A 24,849-nucleotide genomic window follows, 5' to 3' on the forward strand; every position below is an offset into this window, starting at 1 on the left:
TGTCATCAATGAAAACAATGACAAACTTGTCAAGGTATGGTCCACACACTCGGTTCATAAGGTCCATGAACACAGCTGGTGCATTAGTTAAACCAAATGGCATGACCATAAACTCGTAATGACCGTAACGTGTTCTGAAAGCAGTCTTTGGAATATCATCTTCTTTCACCCGCATTTGATGATACCCGGAACGTAAGTCAATCTTTGAATAAACAGACGAGCCTTGTAGTTGATCAAATAAGTCGTCGATTCTCGGTAGTGGGTAGCGGTTCTTGATGGTAAGTTTGTTCAACTCTCGGTAGTCGATACACAACCTGAATGTACCATCTTTCTTCTTGACAAACAAAACAGGAGCTCCCCACGGTAATGTGCTTGTTCGAATGAAACCACGCTCTAAAAGTTCTTGTAATTGGCTTTGCAGTTCTTTCATCTCACTGGGTGCGAGTCTGTAAGGAGCACGAGCTATTGGTGCAGCTCCTGGTACAAGATCTATTTGAAATTCAACGGATCGCTGTGGGGGTAATCCCGGTAATTCTTTCGGAAATACATCGGGAAATTCTTTTGCAATGGGAACATCATTGATGCTCTTTTCTTCAGTTTGTACTTTCTCGACGTGTGCTAGAACAGCATAACAACCTTTTCTTATTAGTTTTTGTGCCTTCAAATTACTAATAATATGTAGCTTCGTGTTGCCCTTTTCTCCGTACCCCATTAAGGGTTTTCCTTTTTCTCGTATAATGCGAATTGCATTTTTGTAACAAACGATCTCTGCTTTCACTTCTTTCAACCAGTCCATACCGATTATCACATCAAAACTCCCTAACTCTACTGGTATCAAATCAATCTTAAATGTTTCGCTAACCAGTTTAATTTCTCGATTCCGACATATATTATCTGCTGAAATTAATTTACCATTTGCTAATTTGAGTAAAAATTTACTATCCAAAGGCGTCAATGGACAACTTAATTTAGCACAAAAATCCCTACTCATATAGCTTCTATCCGCACCCGAATCAAATAAAACGTAATCAAGTTTTATTGTCAATAAGAAACGTACCCGTAACAAGCTCCGGGTCTACCTGTGCCTCTGCCGCATTAATATTGAAAACTCTTCCACGGCCTTGTCCATTCGTGTTCTCCTGGTTCGGGCAATTTCTAATAATGTGGCCCGGTTTTCCACATTTATAACAAACTACATTGGCATAACTTGCTCCGACACTACTTGCTCCGCCATTACTCGTTCTGACACCATTTGTTCCTTTCGTTCTATTAACCCCTGGTCCGTAGACCTCACACTTCGCCGCGCTATGACCATTTCTTTTACACTTGTTGCAAAATTTGGTGCAGAACCCCGAGTGATACTTTTTACACCTTTGGCATAGCTGCTTCTGATTGTTGTTGTTGTTGCGGTTATTATTGTTGTTGGGATGATTGTTGTAGTTGCTGTTGTTGTTGTTGTTGTTGTTGTTGTTGGGCCGTTTGTTGTAGTTGCGATTGATGTTGCGATTGTTGGGATAATTGTTGCGATTATTGTTGTAATTGCTGTTGTTGTTGTATTGGTGATTCTTATCACCGTTTTCCTCCCACTTTCTTTTGACTTGCTTCACATTGGCCTCTTCAGCAGTCTGTTCTTTAATTCCTTCTTCAATCTGGTTCACTAGTTTGTGAGCCATTCTACATGCCTGTTGTATGGAGGCGGGCTCGTGTGAACTTATATCTTCTTGGATTATTTCCGGTAATCTTTTCACAAACGCGTCGATCTTCTCTTCCTCATCTTCGAATGCTCCCGGACACAATAGGCATAATTCTGTGAATCGTCTTTCGTATGTGGTAATATCAAATCCTTGGGTTCGTAACCCTCTAAGTTCTGTCTTGAGCTTATTGACCTCGGTTTTGGGACGGTACTTCTCGTTCATCAAGTGCTTGAATGCTGACCACGGTAGTGTGTACGCATCATCTTGTCCCACTTGCTCTAGATAGGTATTCCACCATGTTAACGCAGAACCTGTGAAGGTATGCGTAGCGTACTTCACTTTGTCCTCTTCAGTACACTTACTTATGGCAAAAACCGATTCGACCTTCTCGGTCCACCGTTTCAATCCGATCGGTCCTTCGGTTCCATCAAATTCCAAAGGTTTGCAGGCAGTGAATTCTTTGTAGGTGCATCCTACACGATTTCCTGTACTGCCAGATCCAAGGTTATTGTTGGTATGTAGCGCAGCCTATACTGCGGCTATGTTTGAAGCTAGAAAAGTACGGAATTCCTCTTCATTCATATTCACGGTGTGTCGAGTAGTCGGTGCCATTTCCTTCAAAATAGTCAAATGGAACAAGTTAATCATACAGAATATTAAGAGTAGTTAATAGTATTTCATAGAATAATATGAACTCATTTATAAAAGCTTTTTCTTCATATTAGCGTTTTATAAGTTTAAATTCGGGTAGTACCTACCCGTTAAGTTCATACTTAGTAGCTAATATACAATTCAACTACTACAATTCTATATGAAAAACTGATTGTAATAATATTTCGCGTTCAAACTTTTATACAATACTTTACAAACTTACAATACCGCTTATTTTACATAAAGCATGAAATATAGCACACAATAACTTTGATACAAGATAGTTGTGAAGATAATTCTAGCTAGTACACAAGTCGTTCAGCAAAGGCAATAAAGACACGTAATTCATACGTCCAGAAACAAGTCATGCATTCTGGTTTTACTAGGACTACTTCCCATCCTTGGTCTTGTGGAACATAACCGTTATGGCCGTTGATAAGACAGCGTGTTGTAACGTCGTCAAAGGGACGAGGGTTACGTAATGACCAACAGTCTCGTAATAACCTAAAAACCTCATTTCTTACCCCAATTACCGACTCCATCACTTGTGGGAACGTTTTGTTTAATAGTTGTAGCCCGATGTTCTTGTTCTCACTTTGGTGAGAAGCGAACATTACTAACCCGTAAGCATAACATGCTTCTTTATGTTGCATGTTAGCCGCTTTTTCTAAATCACCAAGTCCTATATTCGGATATACTGAGTCAAAATAATTTCTTAACCCGTTGCGTAAAATAGCATTTGGGTTCCCCGCAATATATGCGTCAAAGTAAACACATCGTAACTTATGGATTTCCCAATGTGATATTCCCCATCTTTCGAACTAAAGCCTTTTATAAACCAAGGCATTCTTGGAACGTTCTTCGAATGTCTTACAAACTGATCTCGCCTTAAATAGTTGTGCCGAGGAATTCTGACCGACTCTAGACAAGATTTCATCAATCATGTCTCCGGGTAGGTCTCTTAAAATATTGGGTTGTCTATCCATTTTGTGTTTTTATACTGTAAAATAGACAAGAGTTAGATTCATAAAAAAAATACTTATTAATACAAGCAGTTTTTACATATATCATAAAGCATAAGCACACTATATTACATATATTACACCACACGAATACAACTATCTTATTCCGACTCGCTCGTTTCTTCTTGTTCGGTTTTGGTTCGTTTTGCCAAGTTTCTAGGGATATATGATGTTCCCCTAATACGAGTCGTCGTTGTCCACATTGGTTTAGAAAAACCTGGTGGTTTAGAGGTTCCCGGGTCATTGTTACAACTTAAGGACTTCGGGGTTTGACGATACATATAAAGTTCATCGGGGTTGGAATTATATTTCTCTATTTTTATGCCCTTTCCCTTATTATTTTCTTTTGCCTTTTTAAATTCAGTTGGGGTAATTTCTATAACATCATCGGAATTCTCGTCGGAATCCGATTCATCGGAGAATTGGTAATCCTCCCAATATTTTGCTTCCTTGGCGGAAACACCATTGACCATAATTAACCTTGGTCGGTTGGTTGAGGATTCTCTTTTACTTAACCGTTTTATTATTTCCCCCACCGGTTCTATTTCTTCTTCCGGTTCCGATTCTTCTTCCGGTTCCGATTCTTCTTCCGGTTCCGACTCTTCTTCCGGTTCCTCTTCGGGAACTTGTGAATCAGTCCACGAATCATTCCAATTTACATTTGACTCTTCATTATTATCAGGTGAGTCAATGGGACTTGTTCTAGAGGTAGACATCTATCACATAATATCAAACACGTTAAGAGATTAATATATCACATAATATTCATATGTTAAAAATATATAGTTTCCAACAAAAATGTTAAGCAATCATTTTTAAAGAAAACACGGTCGAAGTCCAGACTTACTAATGCATCCTAACAAACTCGATAAGACACACTAATGCAAATTTTCTGGTTCTCTAAGACCAACGCTCTGATACCAACTGAAATGTCCCGTTCTTATTGATTAAAAACGTTCCATATTAATTGATTTCGTTGCGAGGTTTTGACCTCTATATGAGACGTTTTTCAAAGACTGCATTCATTTTTAAAACAAACCATAACCTTTATTTCATAAATAAAGGTTTAAAAAGCTTTACGTAGATTATCAAATAATGATAATCTAAAATATCCTGTTTACACACGACCATTACATAATGGTTTACAATACAAATATGTTACATCGAAATCAGTTTCTTGAATGCAGTTTTTACACAATATCATACAAACATGGACTCCAAATATTGTCCTTATTTTAGTATGCAACAGCGGAAGCTCTTAGTATTCACCTGAGAATAAACATGCTTTAAACGTCAACAAAAATGTTGGTGAGTTATAGGTTTAACCTATGTATATCAAATCGTAACAATAGACCACAAGATTTCATATTTCAATACACATCCCATACATAGAGATAAAAATCATTCGTATGGTGAACACCTGGTAACCGACATTAACAAGATGCATATATATAAGAATATCCCCATCATTCAGGGACACCCTTCGGATATGATATAAATTTCGAAGTACTAAAGCATCCGGTACTTTGGATGGGGTTTGTTAGGCCCAATAGATCTATCTTTAGGATTCGCGTCAATTAGGGTGTCTGTTCCCTAATTCTTAGATTACCAGACTTAATAAAAAGGGGCATATTCGATTTCGATAATTCAACCATAGAATGTAGTTTCACGTACTTGTGTCTATTTTGTAAATCATTTATAAAACCTTCATGTATTCTCATCCCAAAAATATTAGATTTTAAAAGTGGGACTATAACTCACTTTCACAGATTTTTACTTCGTCGGGAAGTAAGACTTGGCCACTGGTTGATTCACGAACCTATAACAATATATACATATATATATCAAAGTATGTTTAAAATATATTTACAACACTTTTAATATATTTTGATATTTTAAGTTTATTAAGTCAGCTGTCCTCGTTAGTAACCTACAACTAGTTGTCCACAGTTAGATGTACAGAAATAAATCGATAAATATTATCTTGAATCAATCCACGAACCAGTGTATACGTATCTCAGTATTGATCACAACTCAAACTATATATATTTTGGAATCAACCTCAACCCTGTATAGCTAACTCCAACATTCACATATAGAGTGTCTATGGTTGTTCCGAAATATATATAGATGTGTCGACATGATAGGTCGAAATATTGTATACGTGTCTATGGTATCTCAAGATTACATAATATACAATACAAGTTGATTAAGTTATGGTTGGAATAGATTTGTTACCAATTTTCACGTAGCTAAAATGAGAAAAATTATCCAATCTTGTTTTACCCATAACTTCTTCATTTTAAATCCATTTTGAGTGAATCAAATTGCTATGGTTTCATATTGAACTCTATTTTATGAATATAAATAGAAAAAGTATAGGTTTATAGTCGGAAAAATAAGTTACAAGTCATTTTTGTAAAGGTAGTCATTTTAGTCGAAAGAACGACGTCTAGATGACCATTTTAGAAAACATACTTCCACTTTGAGTTTAACCATAATTTTTGGATATAGTTTCATGTTCATAATAAAAATCATTTTCTCAGAATAACAACTTTTAAATCAAAGTTTATCATAGTTTTTAATTAACTAACCCAAAACAGCCCGCAGTGTTACTACGACGGCGTAAATCCGGTTCTACGGTGTTTTTCGTGTTTCCAGGTTTTAAATCATTAAGTTAGCATATCATATAGATATAGAACATGTGTTTAGTTGATTTTAAAAGTCAAGTTAGAAGGATTAACTTTTGTTTGCGAACAAGTTTAGAATTAACTAAACTATGTTCTAGTGATTACAAGTTTAAACCTTCGAATAAGATAGCTTTATATGTATGAATCGAATAATGTTATGAACATCATTACTACCTTAAGTTCCTTGGATAAACCTACTGGAAAATAGAAAAATAGATGTAGCTTCAACGGATCCTTGGATGGCTCGAAGTTCTTGAAGCAGAATCATGACACGAAAACAAGTTCAAGTAAGATCATCACTTGAAATAAGATTGTTATAGTTATAGAAATTGAACCAAAGTTTGAATATGATTATTACCTTGTATTAGAATGATAACCTACAGTAAGAAACAAAGATTTCTTGAGGTTGGATGATCACCTTACAAGATTGGAAGTGAGCTAGCAAACTTGAAAGTATTCTTGATTTTATGTAACTAGAACTTGTAGAATTTATGAAGAACACTTAGAACTTGAAGATAGAACTTGAGAGAGATTAATTAGATGAAGAAAATTGAAGAATGAAAGTGTTTGTAGGTGTTTTTGGTCGTTGGTGTATGGATTAGATATAAAGGATATGTAATTTTGTTTTCATGTAAATAAGTCATGAATGATTACTCATATTTTTGTAATTTTATGAGATATTTCATGCTAGTTGCCAAATGATGGTTCCCACATGTGTTAGGTGACTCACATGGGCTACTAAGAGCTGATCATTGGAGTGTATATACCAATAGTACATACATCTAAAAGCTGTGTATTGTACGAGTACGAATACGGGTGCATACGAGTAGAATTGTTGATGAAAATGAACGAGGATGTAATTTTAAGCATTTTTGTTAAGTAGAAGTATTTTGATAAGTGTATTGAAGTCTTTCAAAATTGTATAAATACATATTAAAACACTACATGTATATACATTTTAACTGAGTCGTTAAGTCATCGTTAGTCGTTACATGTAAGTGTTGTTTTAAAACCTTTAGGTTAACGATCTTGTTAAATGTTGTTAACCCAATGTTTATAATATCAAATGAGATTTTAAATTATTATATTATCATGATATTATCATGTATGAATATCTCTTAATATGATATATATATACATTAAATGTCTTTACAACGATAATCGTTACATATATGTCTCGTTTAAAAATCATTAAGTTAGTAGTCTTGTTTTTACATATGTAGTTCATTGTTAATATACTTAATGATATGATTACTTATCATAGTATCATGTTAACTATATATATATATATATATCCATATATATGTCATCATATAGTTTTTACAAGTTTTAACGTTCGTGAATCACAGGTCAACTTGGGTGGTCAATTGTCTATATGAAACATATTTCAATTAATCAAGTCTTAACAAGTTTGATTGCTTAACATGTTGGAAACATTTAATCATGTAAATATCAATCTCAATTAATATATATAAACATGGAAAAGTTAGGGCCACTACAGTACCTACCCGTTAAATAAATTTCGTCCCGAAATTTTAAGCTGTTGAAGGTGTTGACGAATCTTCTGGAAATAGATGCGGGTATTTCTTCTTCATCTGATCTTCATGCTCCCAGGTGAACTCGGGTCCTCTACGAGCATTCCATCGAACCTTAACAATTGGTATCTTGTTTTGCTTAAGTCTTTTAACCTCACGATCCATTATTTCAACGGGTTCTTCGATGAATTGGAGTTTTTCGTTGATTTGGATTTCATCTAACGGAATAGTGAGATCTTCTTTAGCAAAATATTTCTTCAAATTCGAGACGTGAAAGTGTTATGTACAGCCGCGAGTTGTTGAGGTAACTCAAGTCGGTAAGCTACTGGTCCGACACGATCAATAATCTTGAATGGTCCAATATACCTTGGATTTAATTTCCCTCGTTTACCAAATCGAACGACGCCTTTCCAAGGTGCAACTTTAAGCATGACTATCTCTCCAATTTCAAATTCTATATCTTTTCTTTTAATGTCAGCGTAGCTCTTTTGTCGACTTTGGGCGGTTTTCAACCGTTGTTGAATTTGGATGATCTTCTCGGTAGTTTCTTGTATAATCTCCGGACCCGTAATCTGTCTATCCCCCACTTCACTCCAACAAATCGGAGACCTGCACTTTCTACCATAAAGTGCTTCAAACGGCGCCATCTCAATGCTTGAATGGTAGCTGTTGTTGTAGGAAAATTCTGCTAACGGTAGATGTCGATCCCAACTGTTTCCGAAATCAATAACACATGCTCGTAGCATGTCTTCAAGCGTTTGTATCGTCCTTTCGCTCTGCCCATCAGTTTGTGGATGATAGGCAGTACTCATGTCTAGACGAGTTCCTAATGCTTGCTGTAATGTCTGCCAGAATCTTGAAATAAATCTGCCATCCCTATCAGAGATAATAGAGATTGGTATTCCATGTCTGGAGACGACTTCCTTCAAATACAGTCGTGCTAACTTCTCAATCTTGTCATCTTCTCTTATTGGTAGGAAGTGTGCTGATTTGGTGAGACGATCAACTATTACCCAAATAGTATCAAAACCACTTGCAGTCCTTGGCAATTTAGTGATGAAATCCATGGTAATGTTTTCCTATTTCCATTCCGGGATTTCGGGTTGTTGAAGTAGACCTGATGGTTTCTGATGCTCAGCTTTGAACTTAGAACACGCCAAACATTCTCCTACGTATTTAGCAATATCGGCTTTCATACCCGGCCACTAAAAATGTTTCTTGAGATCCTTGTACATCTTCCCCGTTCCAGGATGTATTGAGTATCTGGTTTTATGAGCTTCTCTAAGTACCATTTCTCTCATATCTCCAAATTTTGGTACCCAAATCCTTTCAGCCCTATACCGGGTTCCGTCTTCCTGAATATTAAGATGCTTCTCCGATCCTTTGGGTATTTCATCCTTTAAATTTCCCTCTTTTAAAACTCCTTGTTGCACCTCCTTTATTTGAGTAGTAAGGTTATTATGAATCATTATATTCATAGATTTTACTCGAATGGGTTCTCTGTCCTTCCTGCTCAAGGCATCGGCTACCACATTTGCCTTCCCCGGGTGGTAACGAATCTCAAAGTCGTAATCATTCAACAATTCAATCCACCTATGCTGCCTCATATTCAGTTGTTTCTGATTAAATATGTGTTGAAGACTTTTGTGGTCGGTATATATAATACTTTTGACCCCATATAAGTAGTGCCTCCAAGTCTTTAATGCAAAAACAACCGCGCCTAATTCCAAATCATGCGTCGTATAATTTTGTTCGTGAATCTTCAATTGTCTAGACGCATAAGCAATCACCTTCGTTCGTTGCATTAATACACAACCGAGACCTTGCTTTGATGCGTCATAATAAATCACAAAATCATCATTCCCTTCAGGCAATGACAATATAGGTGCAGTAGTTAGTGTAGCGACCCGACCAAATCGTCATTGACGGCGCCGACTACTTAGGTCCCGTTGTGTGGTCATAGTCCCTATATGAGACTCGTTTGACAAAAATTATGTCGCATTCATTTGAAACGTACAAGACTTACAAAGTTTAGTTTACAAAACAATTCGACAACAAGTCTAAGTTTACAAAATTTGTAAAATATAAATGAATTAACTTGCGACATAATTAGTTTAAAATCACGGTTGCTATAAATAGCGTAAGTATGTAGACAAAAGTTTGAATCCAAAGGTGCTATCACTAGCGTATGTATGTATGTATGCTTGACCCCAAGCAAGAAATCAGAGTGTATGCATGTATGCTTGACTCCAAGCAAGTATCAAAAGTATGAGCGGAAGCATGTATCACTTAAGTTCAAGGACCTAAGAAAAACATAGAGAATCTGTCAACGAAAACGTTGGTGAAATCATAGGTTTAGTAAGTAAGTAAATGAGTAAGTAAGTTGAACCACAAGTGTTGTCACGTTGAAATAATAATAAACCATTCTAAAAGTTGATATCACGAGCACCCAATTATCAAGGCTTAACTATCACGAAACCCCATTAATATAGTGTCAGAACATACACTTATCCCCGAAAATATATTTCATCCGATTAACGGTAGCGAACCGTCCGAATGAGGGTTTGTCAAACCCGTATGGCAACACAACATAAGTTCTCGCTTACACCCTGCAAGTGTAACTAATGATAATTGAATTGAGGCTTTTTGTTCTAACTCGTACGTAGAATGTTTATTTTCGCACTTGTGTTCACTTTGTAAAATGAAACGTTTATGTTTTCTCATCCCAAATATAAGTATAAAAGAGTAAAAGTGGGACTATGATCTCACCTTTGATTGCAAGAGCAAATAAGTACTTCAACAAGTAATGTGCGCTAAGGACAACGCTAGTCTCGACCTAAACAAATAGGTTGTGTCAATAACGATAGTCACGGAGGGTCAAAGTTGTTCAATTAGTCCTATGGCTCAATACGACTCGATTATGAAGCATGTGAAGCAAATAGTCAAGTTTCATGCAAGATACATGTATAGAAACAAGTTAGAAAGATTGCATAATCAATTGGTTAAGTTTGACAAAAAGTCAAACTTTGGTCGGTCAAAGTCAACGAAAAAGTCAACATGTTCGGGTCGGGTCCCGAACAAATTTTCTATGCTAATTATTCATATATAAGCATGTTAGAACAAATTGCATGTGAATTGGAGGTCTAGAACGTGCCAAACATTTTTCACATTTGGGACAAGGAGGTCAGAACCTGGCCCCCTTATATGTCGCGCCGCGACAAGAAGGGGCCGCGCCGCGGCAAAGGCCGGGTGCTGGTGCCTGGCCAGTCCCAAATGTTCAAGTCCCAATCCAAAACCTTTTTGTGCATAAAACACAAACCGCTAACACTTAGGACTCGCACCTTATATCGTTGGAAAGCTCTTTTGACGTAGAATGCAACTAAACATAATTCATCAATCAAAAACCTCATTTGTAACAACCGAGTTTTCAAACCAAGTGATCATTCAATGCACACATTAATGCTTCAAACTCACCAATGCACATTTAATGATTTAGGCATTCAATGCATACATATGACATGCCATTTTGTAGGTAATTGAGCATACAATACAACTAACAACTTACTAACAACAAATCATGGCAATCAATGCATCAAATAATCATTTCAAGCTTATCAAACCCTAACCCGAATTCACCAAAATCACTAATCAAGTTTATGGAGTTTTCTCAAGCAACCTACACATCAATTTGAAGCTAGTGATACTAGGAATACATTTAATACATGCATTTATAACATTTAACAACATTCACACAACCAAATCACCAAATCAAACACACCAAAGTTCATACTCAAGCTAGTTACTTCAAATAATGAAATCGAGCATATAAATCATATATTCATGTTACACACGAGCCATAGACACTAACTAACACCATTTCAAGTATAAAAACACGAATTTAGAGAAAATCTAGAGTTTTAGAAATGTTACCCAAACTTGATGAAATTGGTACCAAAATGTAGAGGATGAAGAGAGGATCACGAAAATGTAATTTGTTTTGATGTTTGCTTCTTGATTCGAATTTAGATGATGATTTTGTGAGTTGGGTGTTTGAGTTCATAAAATGGAAGTAGAGAGAAAATGGGGAGGTGGAGGATGGAGTGAATGAATGGTGGAGAGTGGGGTCTGACTAGTTGACCTAGTCAACTAGTTTGGCCCCTTTGCAACTTTGGTCCCTCAAGTTTGAAAACTGGTGCGGGAATTAAACAAACGAATATTTTAAAAACGCTCGAGTAAACGAGTGATGTTATAATTAAATGACGGAATTATTATGAACGTTAGTCAACGGAAACTACGAATTTAAATAATGAAAGGTATTATTTAAAAAAAAAGACGGTGTTAAAAATAAATTTAACGGAAAAAGGCGGGATGTTACATTACCTACACCTTAAAAGAAATTTCGTCCCGAAATTTAGTTGGAAGTAGTAGTCGTTGTTTCTTCCTCGAGATCTTGTGTTGCCAATTCTACGAATAAGTGAAGGTACTTCCTTGGGCATTTCAACGAACTTTGACAGTCGGAGTTTTTACGTTGGTTTAAAGTTTGGTTTCACGATTTATAGTTTCAATCGGTCCTCCTATGAGGTGGAGTTTATCGTTGATAGTAAGTTCATCGAAGAGGATAACAAGTTCTTGTTTCGCAAGACACGCCTTTAAGTTTGATACGTAGAATTTAGGATGAACGGAGACTTGAATGAGTTGAAAAATCTAAACGGCTAGTAACGGGTCCAAAACGCCCCAGGATTTTAAAAGGACTAAAAATATCGCGGATTTAGCTATCTACATTTCCCGAAACGGATTACACCTTTTCAAGGTGCGACTTTAACGTTACGCGGTTACCCACTTGGAATTCGAGAGGTTCACGTCTAACATCGGCATAGTTCTTTTGGCGACTACGATCCGCCTTGAGCCTTTCTTGGAATTGAAAAATTTTCCGGTTGTTTCATGAATGATTTCGGGTCCGGTGGTTCACTTGTCACCTACTTCGGTTCAACAATTTAAGAAAACAACGATTACGGCTATACGGGTCCTCGAAAGTGTGACGTTAAGACTTGAATGATAACCATCGTTGTAAGAGAATTTGGTTAAAGGCAAAAACTGTTCTCAAGTAAATTTGAAGTTGATAACACAAATTCGTATTACGGTTTCCAAGGTTTGAATCGTATGTTTGCTCGGTCCGTCGGGTTGTGGTTGATGTGCGGTACTCATGTCTAAACGTGGTCCCGAAGCTTTTTGTAAGGCACTCCGAAATCTAGAAGTGAAATGAGAATCTCGATCCGAAACGAGGTACATTTCTTTAAGGTATATTTGAAAAAGTTTGTTAGGACGTGAAAACGTTTGTTGGAACAAGTTTCTGTTTCTCAAGAATTTCGCGCCGCGGAAGATTTATCGGTTTCCGAAAATGTTCGATAGGACTATTCACCCTCGAGGCGAATACTAGTATAGTGTGAAGAGTCTCTCTCTCCATTGAGAATTTAGATAAAATATTTCCTTAAACGGAAGTACGAGTGTAAGGCGAGAGAAGTTTTCGCCTCGATGTGAGCATACCAAGCATTTTGTAGTTCGTCTATAAAAAAAAACTATAAGAAAACGAGATAGTACACACGTGTAACATATGTTTGAAGTCGAAAGAATTTGTCATTCATTCGGAAGCATCAATATGGTTCGACAATAATTGAAGATGTGTCCCGGGTATGGTTGTTATCAGTATTCTCGGAGTTTTCGGATGTTCAAACAATAAAAATAAAGTCATGTACATGGCACATGGTGGTGATTAGGTTGATCGAGTCCAATCACCATCACGTGTCACTAGAACTTTGGTGTGAATTACCGTAATATAACCACGTTGATCGAGTGTCGTTATATTACACTAACTCATACCTCCATTCCCACATCACTCCATAGATTCGAGTTCGTGTAACCGTGAAGATCTAAAATGAACAAAGTGCAACGGCATCTCTAACGTGACTCGTATTGAATCGAAAGAATTTGTGCAACTCTAAAGAAGCGTTCCCCGAGGGAAGTGTATAAATGATTGTTCACGTCAATGCGGTTCAAGTCAAACAATAATGTCTTTAGGCGCGAAAAGAGCAACGAATCATGATAACGAGTAGTACGCAATCGTAGTGATAAGTAGTGACGACGATACTCACCTAGAGTAGTGATGGCAGTAACAAGAAGTGGTAGATAGTAAGGTACACCGGTGTGACACCGATAGTAACTTGAAACGGTGGCGAATAACAATCTAGGAGACAGAGTTCCCGAACAAGTGTGACTAATGAAGTCATCGTCATCCTTACCCGTATGATTCTTGAATTTACGTGTGTTACCAGAAAGTGGCAGAATACGGATTCGTATGATGAAAACTTGGTACCATTAAGAAGTTTGCCTAAAAATGATTCAAGTATAATGCACAAGTAGTCAAGTAAGCGCTATCTGTAGCAATGTATGTCAGAATGCAATGGCTAACTATCCGGTTGTAGTCTAGATTCACTAATGCCTCCTAACGACTCTGTCAGACACACTAATGCACATCCTAGATCCCTACAACCAACGCTCTGATACCACTTGTAGCGACCCGACCAAATCGTCATTGACGGCGCCGACTACTTAGGTCCCGTTGCGTGGTCATAGTCCCTATATGAGACTCGTTTGACCAAAATTATGTCGCATTCATTTGAAACGTACAAGACTTACAAAGTTTAGTTTACAAAACAATTCGACAACAAGTCTAAGTTTACAAAAGTTGTAAAATATAAATGAATTAACTTGCGACATAATTAGTTTAAAATCACGGTTGCTATAAATACCGTAAGTATGTAGACAAAAGTTTGAATCCAAAGGTGCTATCACTAGCGTATGTATGTATGTATGCTTGACCCCAAGCAAGAAATCAGAGTGTATGCATGTATGCTTGACTCCAAGAAAGTATCAAAAGTATGAGCGGAAGCATGTATCACTTAAGTTCAAGGACCTGAGAAAAACATAGAGAATCTGTCAACGAAAACGTTGGTGAAATCATAGGTTTAGTAAGTAAGTAAATGAGTAAGTAAGTTGAACCACAAGTATTGTCACGTTGAAATAATAATAAACCATTCTAAAAGTTGATATCACGAGCACCCAATTATCAAGGCTTAACTATCACGAAACCCCATTAATATAGTGTCAGAACATACACTTATCCCCGAAAATATATTTCATCCGATTAACGGTAGCGAACCGTCCGAATGAGGGTTTGTCAAACCCGTATGGCCATACAACATAAGTTCTCGCTTACACCCTGCAAGTGTAACTAATGATAATTGAATTGAGGCTTTTTGTTCTAACTCGTACGTAGAATGTTTTTTTTCGAACTTGTGTTCACTTTGTAAAATGAAACGGTTATGTTTTCTCATCCCAAATATAAGTATAAAAGAGTAAAAGTGGGACTATGATCTCACCTTTGATTGCAAGAGCAAATAAGTACTTCAACAAGTAATGTGCGCTAAGGACAACGCTAGTCTCGACCTAAACAAATAGGTTGTGTCAATAACGATAGTCACGGAGGGTCAAAGTTGTTCAATTAGTCCTATGGCTCAATACGACTCGATTATGAAGCATGTGAAGCAAATAGTCAAGTTTCATGCAAGATACATGTATAGAAACAAGTTAGAAAGATTGCATAATCAATTGGTTAAGTTTGACAAAAAGTCAAACTTTGGTCGGTCAAAGTTAACGAAAAAGTCAACATGTTCGGGTCGGGTCCCGAACAAATTTTCTATGCTAATTATTCATATATAAGCATGTTAGAACAAATTGCATGTGAATTGGAGGTCTAGAACATGCCAAACATTTTTCACATTTGGGACAAGGAGGTCAGAACCTGGCCCCCTTATATGTCGCGCCGCGACAGGAAGGGGCCGCGCCGCGGCAAAGGCCGGGTGCTGGTGCCTGGCCAGTCCCAAATGTTCAAGTCCCAATCCAAAACTTTTTTGTGCATAAAACACAAACCGCTAACACTTAGGACTCGCACCTTATATCGTTGGAAAGCTCTTTTGACGTAGAATGCAACTAAACACAATTCATCAATCAAAAACCTCATTTGTAACAACCGAGTTTTCAAACCAAGTGATCATTCAATGCACACATTAATGCTTCAAACTCACCAATGCACATTTAATGATTTAGGCATTCAATGCATACATATGACATGCCATTTTGTAGGTAATTGAGTATACAATACAACTAACAACTTACTAACAACAAATCATGGCAATCAATGCATCAAATAATCATTTCAAGCTTATCAAACCCTAACCCGAATTCACCAAAATCACTAATCAAGTTTATGGAGTTTTCTCAAGCAACCTACACATCAATTTGAAGCTAGTGATACTAGAAACTCATTTAATACATGCATTTATAACATTTAACAACATTCAAACAACCAAATCACCAAATCAAACACACCAAAGTTCATACTCAAGCTAGTTACTTCAAATAATGAAATCGAGCATATAAATCATATATTTATGTTACACACGAGCCATAAACACTAACTAACACCATTTCAAGTATAAAAACACGAATTTAGAGAAAATCTAGAGTTTTAGAAATGTTACCCAAACTTGATGAAATTGGTACCAAAATGTAAAGGATGAAGAGAGGATCACGAAAATGTAATTTGTTTTGATGTTTGCTTCTTGATTCGAATTTAGATGATGATTTTGTGAGTTGGGTGTTTGAGTTCATAAAATGGAAGTAGAGAGAAAATGGGGAGGTAGAGGATGGAGTGAATGAATGGTGGAGAGTGGGGTTTGACTAGTTGACCTAGTCAACTAGTTTGGCCCCTTTGCAACTTTGGTCCCTCAAGTTTGAAAGCGGGTGCGGGAATTAACCAAACGAATATTTTAAAAACGCTCGAGTAAACGAGTGATGTTATAATTAAATGACGGAATTATTATGAACGTTAGTCAACGGAAACTACGAATTTAAATAACGAAAGGTATTATTTAAAAAAAAAAAGACGGTGTTAAAAATAAATTTAACGGAAAAAGGCTGGATGTTACAGTTAGCTTTTTCTTCAATAACTGAAACGCTTTCTCTTGTTCATCATTCCATTCAAATTTCTTCCCTTTATGCATTAATGCAGTCAAGGGTTTTGCTATTCTGGAAAAGTCTTGGATGAACCTTCTGTAGTAACCAGCTAGTCCTAAAAACTGGCGTATGTGTTTTGGAGTTTTTGGGGTTTCCCACTTTTCAACAGTTTCTATCTTTGCCGGATCCACCTTAATACCTTCTTTGTTCACTATGTGACTGAGGAATTGAACTTCTTCCAACCAAAATGCACACTTTGAAAACTTAGCGTATAATTCTTCCTTCCTCAATACTTCTAACACCTTTCTCAAATGTTCACCGTGTTCTTGGTCATTCTTTGAGTAAATAAGTATGTCATCAATGAAAACAATGACAAACTTATCAAGGTATGGTCCACACACTCGGTTCATAAGGTCCATGAACACAGCTGGTGCATTAGTTAAACCAAACGGCATGACCATAAACTCGTAATGACCGTAACGTGTTCTGAAAGCAGTCTTTGGAATATCATCTTCTTTCACCCGCATTTGATGATACCCGGAACGTAAGTCAATCTTTGAATAAACAGACGAGCCTTGTAGTTGATCAAATAAGTCGTCAATTCTCGGTAGTGGGTAGCGGTTCTTGATGGTAAGTTTGTTCAACTCTCGGTAGTCGATACACAACCTGAATGTACCATCTTTCTTCTTGACAAACAAAACAGGAGCTCCCCACGGTGATGTGCTTGGTCGAATGAAACCACGCTCTAAAAGTTCTTGTAATTGGCTTTGCAGTTCTTTCATCTCGCTGGGTGCGAGTCTGTAAGGAGCACGATGTAGAGACCCGAACTAATCCTCCCGAACGGAATCTTCAACAGTTGGTCCCATTGCGATGATCGACTCCAAATAGGGTCCTTAATATGAGCTATTGCACAGCGGAAGACTTATTTCGTACCTGAAAATAACATGCTTTAAAAGGTCAACATAAAGTTGGTGAGATATATAGGTTTGATGCTAGCAGCGTTATAACTATGGACCACAAGATTTCATATATAAAAATATAATACACTTGCAAGTGTATAAAATCATTCTGCTTATGTTGAGGCCTCAGTGACCAACCTTAACAATAATATAATAAGTCATCTTTGCAAAGATGGATATGTACACTCGCAAGTGTATAAATAATCGTCGAAGTACTAAACATCCGCCCACTAGTTCTTATGTCTAGTGCAGCCTACTGGATGGGGTTGTTAAGCCCGATAGATCTATCTTTAGGATTCGCGCTTACATGCTATTATAACATATAACTAAATTACCTAGCACATCAATCCGCAGAATATCATTTTTAATCACTTGTGTCCATAACGTAAATCATTTATAAAAACAGCGCATGTATTCTCAGCCCAAAAATATTTAAAGTTTAAAAGGGACTATATACTCACCATACTGTATTTTGTAGTAAAAATACATATAACATCATTAAACAAGTGTAGGGTTGGCCTCGGATTCACGAACCTATATCAAGTATATATATATATATTAACACACGTAATTGTAATCGAATAATTATATATATATTATTAGTCGTGGTATTTTTACATTACTAATTTAGCTACTCTATATATTCATTTTATATATAGAAATATTTATATAATTAAAACATAAGCATTAAATATGTTTTTATATAATTAATCTTTTATTTACAAAATACCAGTTATAATAATACTTAAATAAGTATAATGATAATAAAAATATCTATAATAGTACTAGTAAAATTAATAATAGTTTTAATAATAATAATGATATTCATAACGTTAATAATATTAGTAATTTTCGTAAAAAAAATAATAATAATAATAATAATACTTACGTTAATAATAAAAACGTCGTTGCCCGGGTTCGAACCCAAGACCTCTCATCCCTCGAAAACACCTTCAAACCATTGAACCATTTGTGTTCTTCTTGTAACTACTAGATCGTTTAATTGTTTTATATATCCGACTGTTTATTTTCATTACATTTTCTATCATCATCAACAAACATTATTGTCATCATCAAGTCATGATCGATCACCGAATCATCATTTTCATATGACCCGTTCATCACCATTGACTCATATCATCTTCAATCATACTCATTATCATTCATAACTAATGACCGTGAATTCATCATCATCGATATGAACTATCATCGTAATTTATCAGAAGAAGGAAACAGAAAACGTATTGCTTAACAACATAAAGTCGTTTGCAACAATAACAGGTGGGCTTTGATCCAAAACGGGAAACAAATGGGTTTTGCTACGGTTCAAAAGCAGCCCAATAGAAAATAACATTCAGGCCTAGCTTCGTTTTGGCCCAACCGAAAAACTAGTCACGGCCAAGCATTATATCAAGATCATGGGTTTGTAAGGAATTCGATAGTAATCTAATTACAGTCCACAGGTAGCACACTTCAGCTACAATTTAAAAATCATAAAGGATAGCAAGTGGGTGTCGTTGTCTATCTTTTGTAATAGGAATATAATAAACCATTCACAGCCTTTTTCATCATCATTGCATTAATATATTCGACCACAGAACACATTAAACAGGTCCACATGAGTTGGTATTCAGTCTTTGTGGATCAAATCAAATGACAGAGAAACGTGGTGGGGTTACATGATCGATGATTTTCGTCCAAATAGAAAAAGAAAACGCAGCATTCCTTTAAAAGAGCTTATTATTTATAGACTGCAAGAATCAACTTTCATCGAGTCATTATTCATCGTTCTTTTTCCTTGCAAAGTTAGAATACAAGAATGGTATAGCAGGAGCTGTACGAAAGAAAAATATGATAGTTTGGGCCTTGTGTGTTGTGTGTTCGCAAAGGAGAAACGAGAAAAATAATAATCTTGATTTCGGTTTGGTGGTTGTCTGGAGCGATCTAAGATTACAAGGTGGTGATTTAATGGTTCACTGGAATAGAATCCGGGATACAAAAGAAGATATTCGTATGGAAATAAAAGTGGTGCGGTCTTCTCGATCTATAAACACAACCGAGCTGCAGGTTATAGTAATAACCGTAATAATAAAAGTGGTGGCGGTTTAGAGAGGTGATGATGGAGGTCATGGTGGTGGTTTTACAGTTGTCGTGAGTGTTGGAGCCAACAGAAGTCGATCACCAGGAGGATGAAGATGATGTAGATGATGAGCCAAGGTGTTTGATGGTTCTTGGTTACAAAGTGGTTCACAAAGAGTGATGGTGACTGGAGGTGGCGTAGAGGTTATGAAGAAGAGGGAGGACATGGTGGTTCCCGGTGGTGTTTGGTGGCCGTGGTGCTTTGAATGGTGAAGAAGAAAGGTGGTGGTTTAATGGGTGTAAGGTTTGAGAGAGTCACGATCATGGTGGTGGCTGTGACCGGTTGTATGTATCTTAATATTTCTCAATTGTATTGAAGGATAGCATTATATATAGATGGAAACTAGTAATTGAAGCAGTGGCTTAATCATGATCCTAATTATGTGTATTTGACAGGTGGAATCAACTTGTAACAGAAAGTCAACATATAGAATAAATCTCAGTAGAAGAAAACAAGAAAAAGATATAGAAAATCAAATTGGGATTGGGACGTTTAATGGACCATGATTGTATTTTATTGTATTGAGTAAGATCACGAACAGGAACAAAATATTCGATCAATTTTTAAATTCATTCCAGTACAGATTGTTATATAATAATAATTATAATTAATAATAATAATAATGTTATTAATATTAATAATAATAAAAAGACTGATTTCCTTATATATATATATATATATATGTATCTATTTACAATTAATTGTTCGTGAATCGTCAGGCCAGGTCAAAAGGGTAACTGAGTATCCTAATATAAATTTCAAACTTTCTAGACTCATTATTACAGGTTTTTGCTTATCGTGTCGGGAACATATAGAGTTTAGGGTTTAAATTTGGTCGGAAATTTCCGGGTCGTTACAGTACCCACCCGTTAAAGAAATTTCGTCCCCGAAATTTTGTTAGAGGTCGTCATGGATAACCATAGGAATGTTTTCATGACGAATATGAGGAAATAATGAAGTTTTGTCATTATTGGTAGATATAAACAAAACGATTCAATCATGTGAAGCGTACGAGTGAAGCCATTCACAAAAGAGTGAAATGAGTAAATATGGAATTGTTTTAACTGATGACGTGATTGGGATTGATTTCCGGAATTTACAGAAAGAAAATCTTCGTAATAAGATTTAGTTTTGCGATGATTTAGGAGATCAAAATCTTCCTTTGATTAATGCAATCATCTGTTCCGATTTTTCTGTCGGATATATTGTTATAAATCCACCTCCTTCGTTTCCTTATTCTTCACACCTTCTATTCTTTCTTCTCTACTCATTCCTTAATATGCTCCATCCAATTCTGATTCTTATTATACTTCTAACTTTCATATCTTTCATATCTTTCATTCTCCTCTTTCATCTGCCGCTAGAAGAATCTATTTACTTTTATGATTTCTTTGGAATTATAATGTTTCTAATTCTCCCGTGTCTTTACGTTGCAATACGTATTGATATACACGGTTTGTAGTTTCTGGGTGGTTGTTGGGTTTTATATCTTCCCATATACTTCGATGTCTCTGCTTTTGCTTTCTATAATCATTATCATCCACAGTTAATGCTCTTTCCTATTTGTTGTGACTTTTACTACAATTTTTATTTCGGAGCTTCATTCTTTTTCTTTTCCTCCCTTTCAACTAAGCATCTTTTGTAATGGTCCGGAATTTGTAGGTATGAAATTCAGAATGAATATAGCTAATGCTCTTAGAAGGAAATGGCAATGACACGAATTTGATTTGTCAAATTACCAGAATATCTTGAAAAAGACCGAATCATCAAGAGAATATTTTCTTGATATGTTTAGAGATTATAAAATGTAAGAGTCGTGTAACATGGCATATGATGATGGTACTGTGAATCATCACATCCCATTAGAAACTTAACATGACTTACTGTAATATAATGAAGTTGATCAAGTTTCATTATATTATACTAATTCATGCATCAGTTCCCAACACTGCTTCAGAACATTCCTATTTTAAACTCGAAGGTTGTAGAACTTAGAAACTAACAAAGTTTCTTTAATGTTGTAATGCAGATGTTACGGAGAGATAAATGATCCCAGATAAGGATAGTTGTGAAAATATCTCCAGAAATATGAAGAATATGTATAACGGAAGGTACGAAGATATCTTATAATATCTAAGATAAGATGATGGTGATGAATATCATCTGGAAAGATTTAGAATAAGGAGTAGGGTTCTTACTAATGATTTCATCAGGTACTGAATCATTTGAATCCTTTGAAGTCGAGTTTAGTTTTCATGATTTGTTCACGGTTTCTTTCATACTTTGCTCAATCCGTTTTCCAATTTCAACCCTTCTCTTTTTCTGAGCTTTTCCAACATACTTTACTTCATCGTAAACTTTTGACTGTTAAGGTCGTTTACGGTTTTTGCTGCTTTATCAGCATTTCAAGAACTACTTCATAGTCCAGAGTGTTTTTCAGAAACTTCACATTCGAAATATGTAATTCTTAGGGATAAATATTTTCGGTATAACTGGGAGAATTTCTACGAGATTTTCAAAATACCGATTGCGGATTTCGCCAAAAAGATAACGAGTTGCAGGTACATCTGCTGATGGTGTTTGTGAAATATAAAAAAAATTCTCCGGTAACGACGGCGAAAAGAATAACGTGTATATATATCGAAACTAACCTTTCTGAGAAGTCGAGGTTAACTTGCTGGAGCTGTGACAAAATTAGCTAATTTGAAAAGGGATTGTAAAGTTATTTTGGGTAATAATAACACTAAAGAAATTAACACTGCTGCGTGTTAAACGTTGACTCAGTCTCCGAGAGTCTTACAGGAGCATAAGTCTTTTCTTCCGTAGATGAAACGCGGTTGGTTCATCCTCTCGATTGAGGGGTTTTCAAGAATCATGAAAGATTTGAACACGCATTGTAATTGTCGAGATACAAATGAGGTTTAAGATGAAATCAAGTGGCAAACTTGAAGATATGTTTAGTTTCATATGTTATAATCAATATTTTAATTCATTTTAATTGTCCAAAGTTAGCAGTCCAATAGTCCGATGGTCCAATGGTTCAATAGATTCATATATATAAATTAGATATATATAATATTCGAATTACTTAATACATATCGTGACCCGTGTACCGGTCTCGGTGTCGATCACAACTCAAAGTATATATATATTTTGGAATCAACTCCGACCCTGTATAGCCAACTCCCACCTTCACATATAGAGTGTCTACGGTTGTTCCGAAATATATATATAGATGGGTCGATATGATAAGTCAAAACCTTGCATACGTGTCCCGTTATTTAAAGTGCGTAAAATAAATAAATATATATCATGACCCATGCACCGTGTTGTCTCAGAATTAATCCGACGTATTGCGTACATGTGTCCCGACTTAAAAATGCATAAAAGTAAATAACAGAAATTAAATGACGATAAATAAAATTGCGAGAATGTAAATTGTGATAAATTAAATGTTAATCAGTTAGCTGGGAACAGTTAGCTAGGAACAGTTAGCGTGGAATCTTAACAATATTTCAATTAGTTAATTCGTTTGTTTCTAACAAATTTTATTTTGTCCAATGTTTTCTTCTTTATGCCACTTGTTGGATTCTGATAGATCAAAATCCGAATATGAAATTTGAATGGAAATGGTTATTCTGGGGTGAGCGGATACGAATATCGGTAGTTATAAGTAGGATAATAGATGACCGTTGAATCAGATTCAAAGAATGTACAGTGTAACTTATTAATGTGAAATCTAAATATTCCTCGGGTACTACCCACCCGTTAAAATATTTTCATCATTAACAGTTTGTACGGAAGAATTTTTAATTACAATCTTTATGAAAATATACTTGCATATATATTTTCTTCAGATGAAATTATGGATTTAATGAGTCAATAAAATATTAAACTCATTTGATTTATCGTTAATACTAGATTACATGATCTCTAAAACATTAGAGATTTCATAATCACCATGTCGAATGAAGATATATGAGGTAGAATGTTACGTAAAGTGAAGGTAATCGATGTAAAACAATATGTAGAACGAGGATTATACTTGAAGTACAGATGATGATATTGAGGCGTGTGATATTGATATTCGAGGTACAGATCGTGATGTTGAGATTTACGACGTGATTGTGGTTGGAATGATAAGTGTAGTGTCGGTGTTGATGATGGTGGTACGGGTTATACTGCTGGTGCTGCTGCTGATGTTTATAATCTCCGCACCAGATTCTCCAAAGCCATTACTCGAGCACGTAGTTCGTTAACTTCTTTTATTATGTCGGGATGATTGACGATTGGAACGAGCGGGTGAGTAGGATTTGAAATATAGGATAATATATATTCGTAACGGGATACTCTAAAAATGAGAGCGTAAATGGTTTCTCGAACAGGTTCACCGGTAAGTGCTTTCATGTTCATTGCCAAGAGAAAATCGATGAATGAAATGGATCTCCGATGTGAAATGATTTTCGAATATAAGATGATATTCTAACTTCATAGAATATCTATATATAATACAAAAGATTTCGTAGCCTACAGAGAAACCTACGGCATATGACAGGCAAATCTACAGATACTCCAAGATAGGAATTATCAGATACGCTAAGATATGAATTTCGTCTATACACTATCGATGCACTAAATGCAGTAAGATGTGTCTAGACTAAAGAATGATAAGCAGGCAATTACCTAAGGATGATAAGCAGATGATTTCCGACTAGATATGATAAGCAAAACTTTTGACATGTAAACACGGTCAAAGTCCAGACTCACTAATGTATCCTAACAACTACCAGTTAGACACACTAATGGGAGACCTGGTTCGCTAAGACCAACGCTCTGATACCAACTGTAGAGACCCGAACTAATCCTCCCGAACGGAATCTTCAACAGTTGGTCCCATTGCGATGATCGACTCCAAATAGGGTCCTTAATATGAGCTATTGCACAGCGGAAGACTTATTTCGTACCTGAAAATAACATGCTTTAAAAGGTCAACATAAAGTTGGTGAGATATATAGGTTTGATGCTAGCAGCGTTATAACTATGGACCACAAGATTTCATATATAAAAATATAATACACTTGCAAGT

Source organism: Rutidosis leptorrhynchoides, chromosome 6 (assembly GCF_046630445.1).
Source record: "Rutidosis leptorrhynchoides isolate AG116_Rl617_1_P2 chromosome 6, CSIRO_AGI_Rlap_v1, whole genome shotgun sequence".
In the NCBI taxonomy this organism is placed as follows: Eukaryota; Viridiplantae; Streptophyta; class Magnoliopsida; order Asterales; family Asteraceae; genus Rutidosis; species Rutidosis leptorrhynchoides.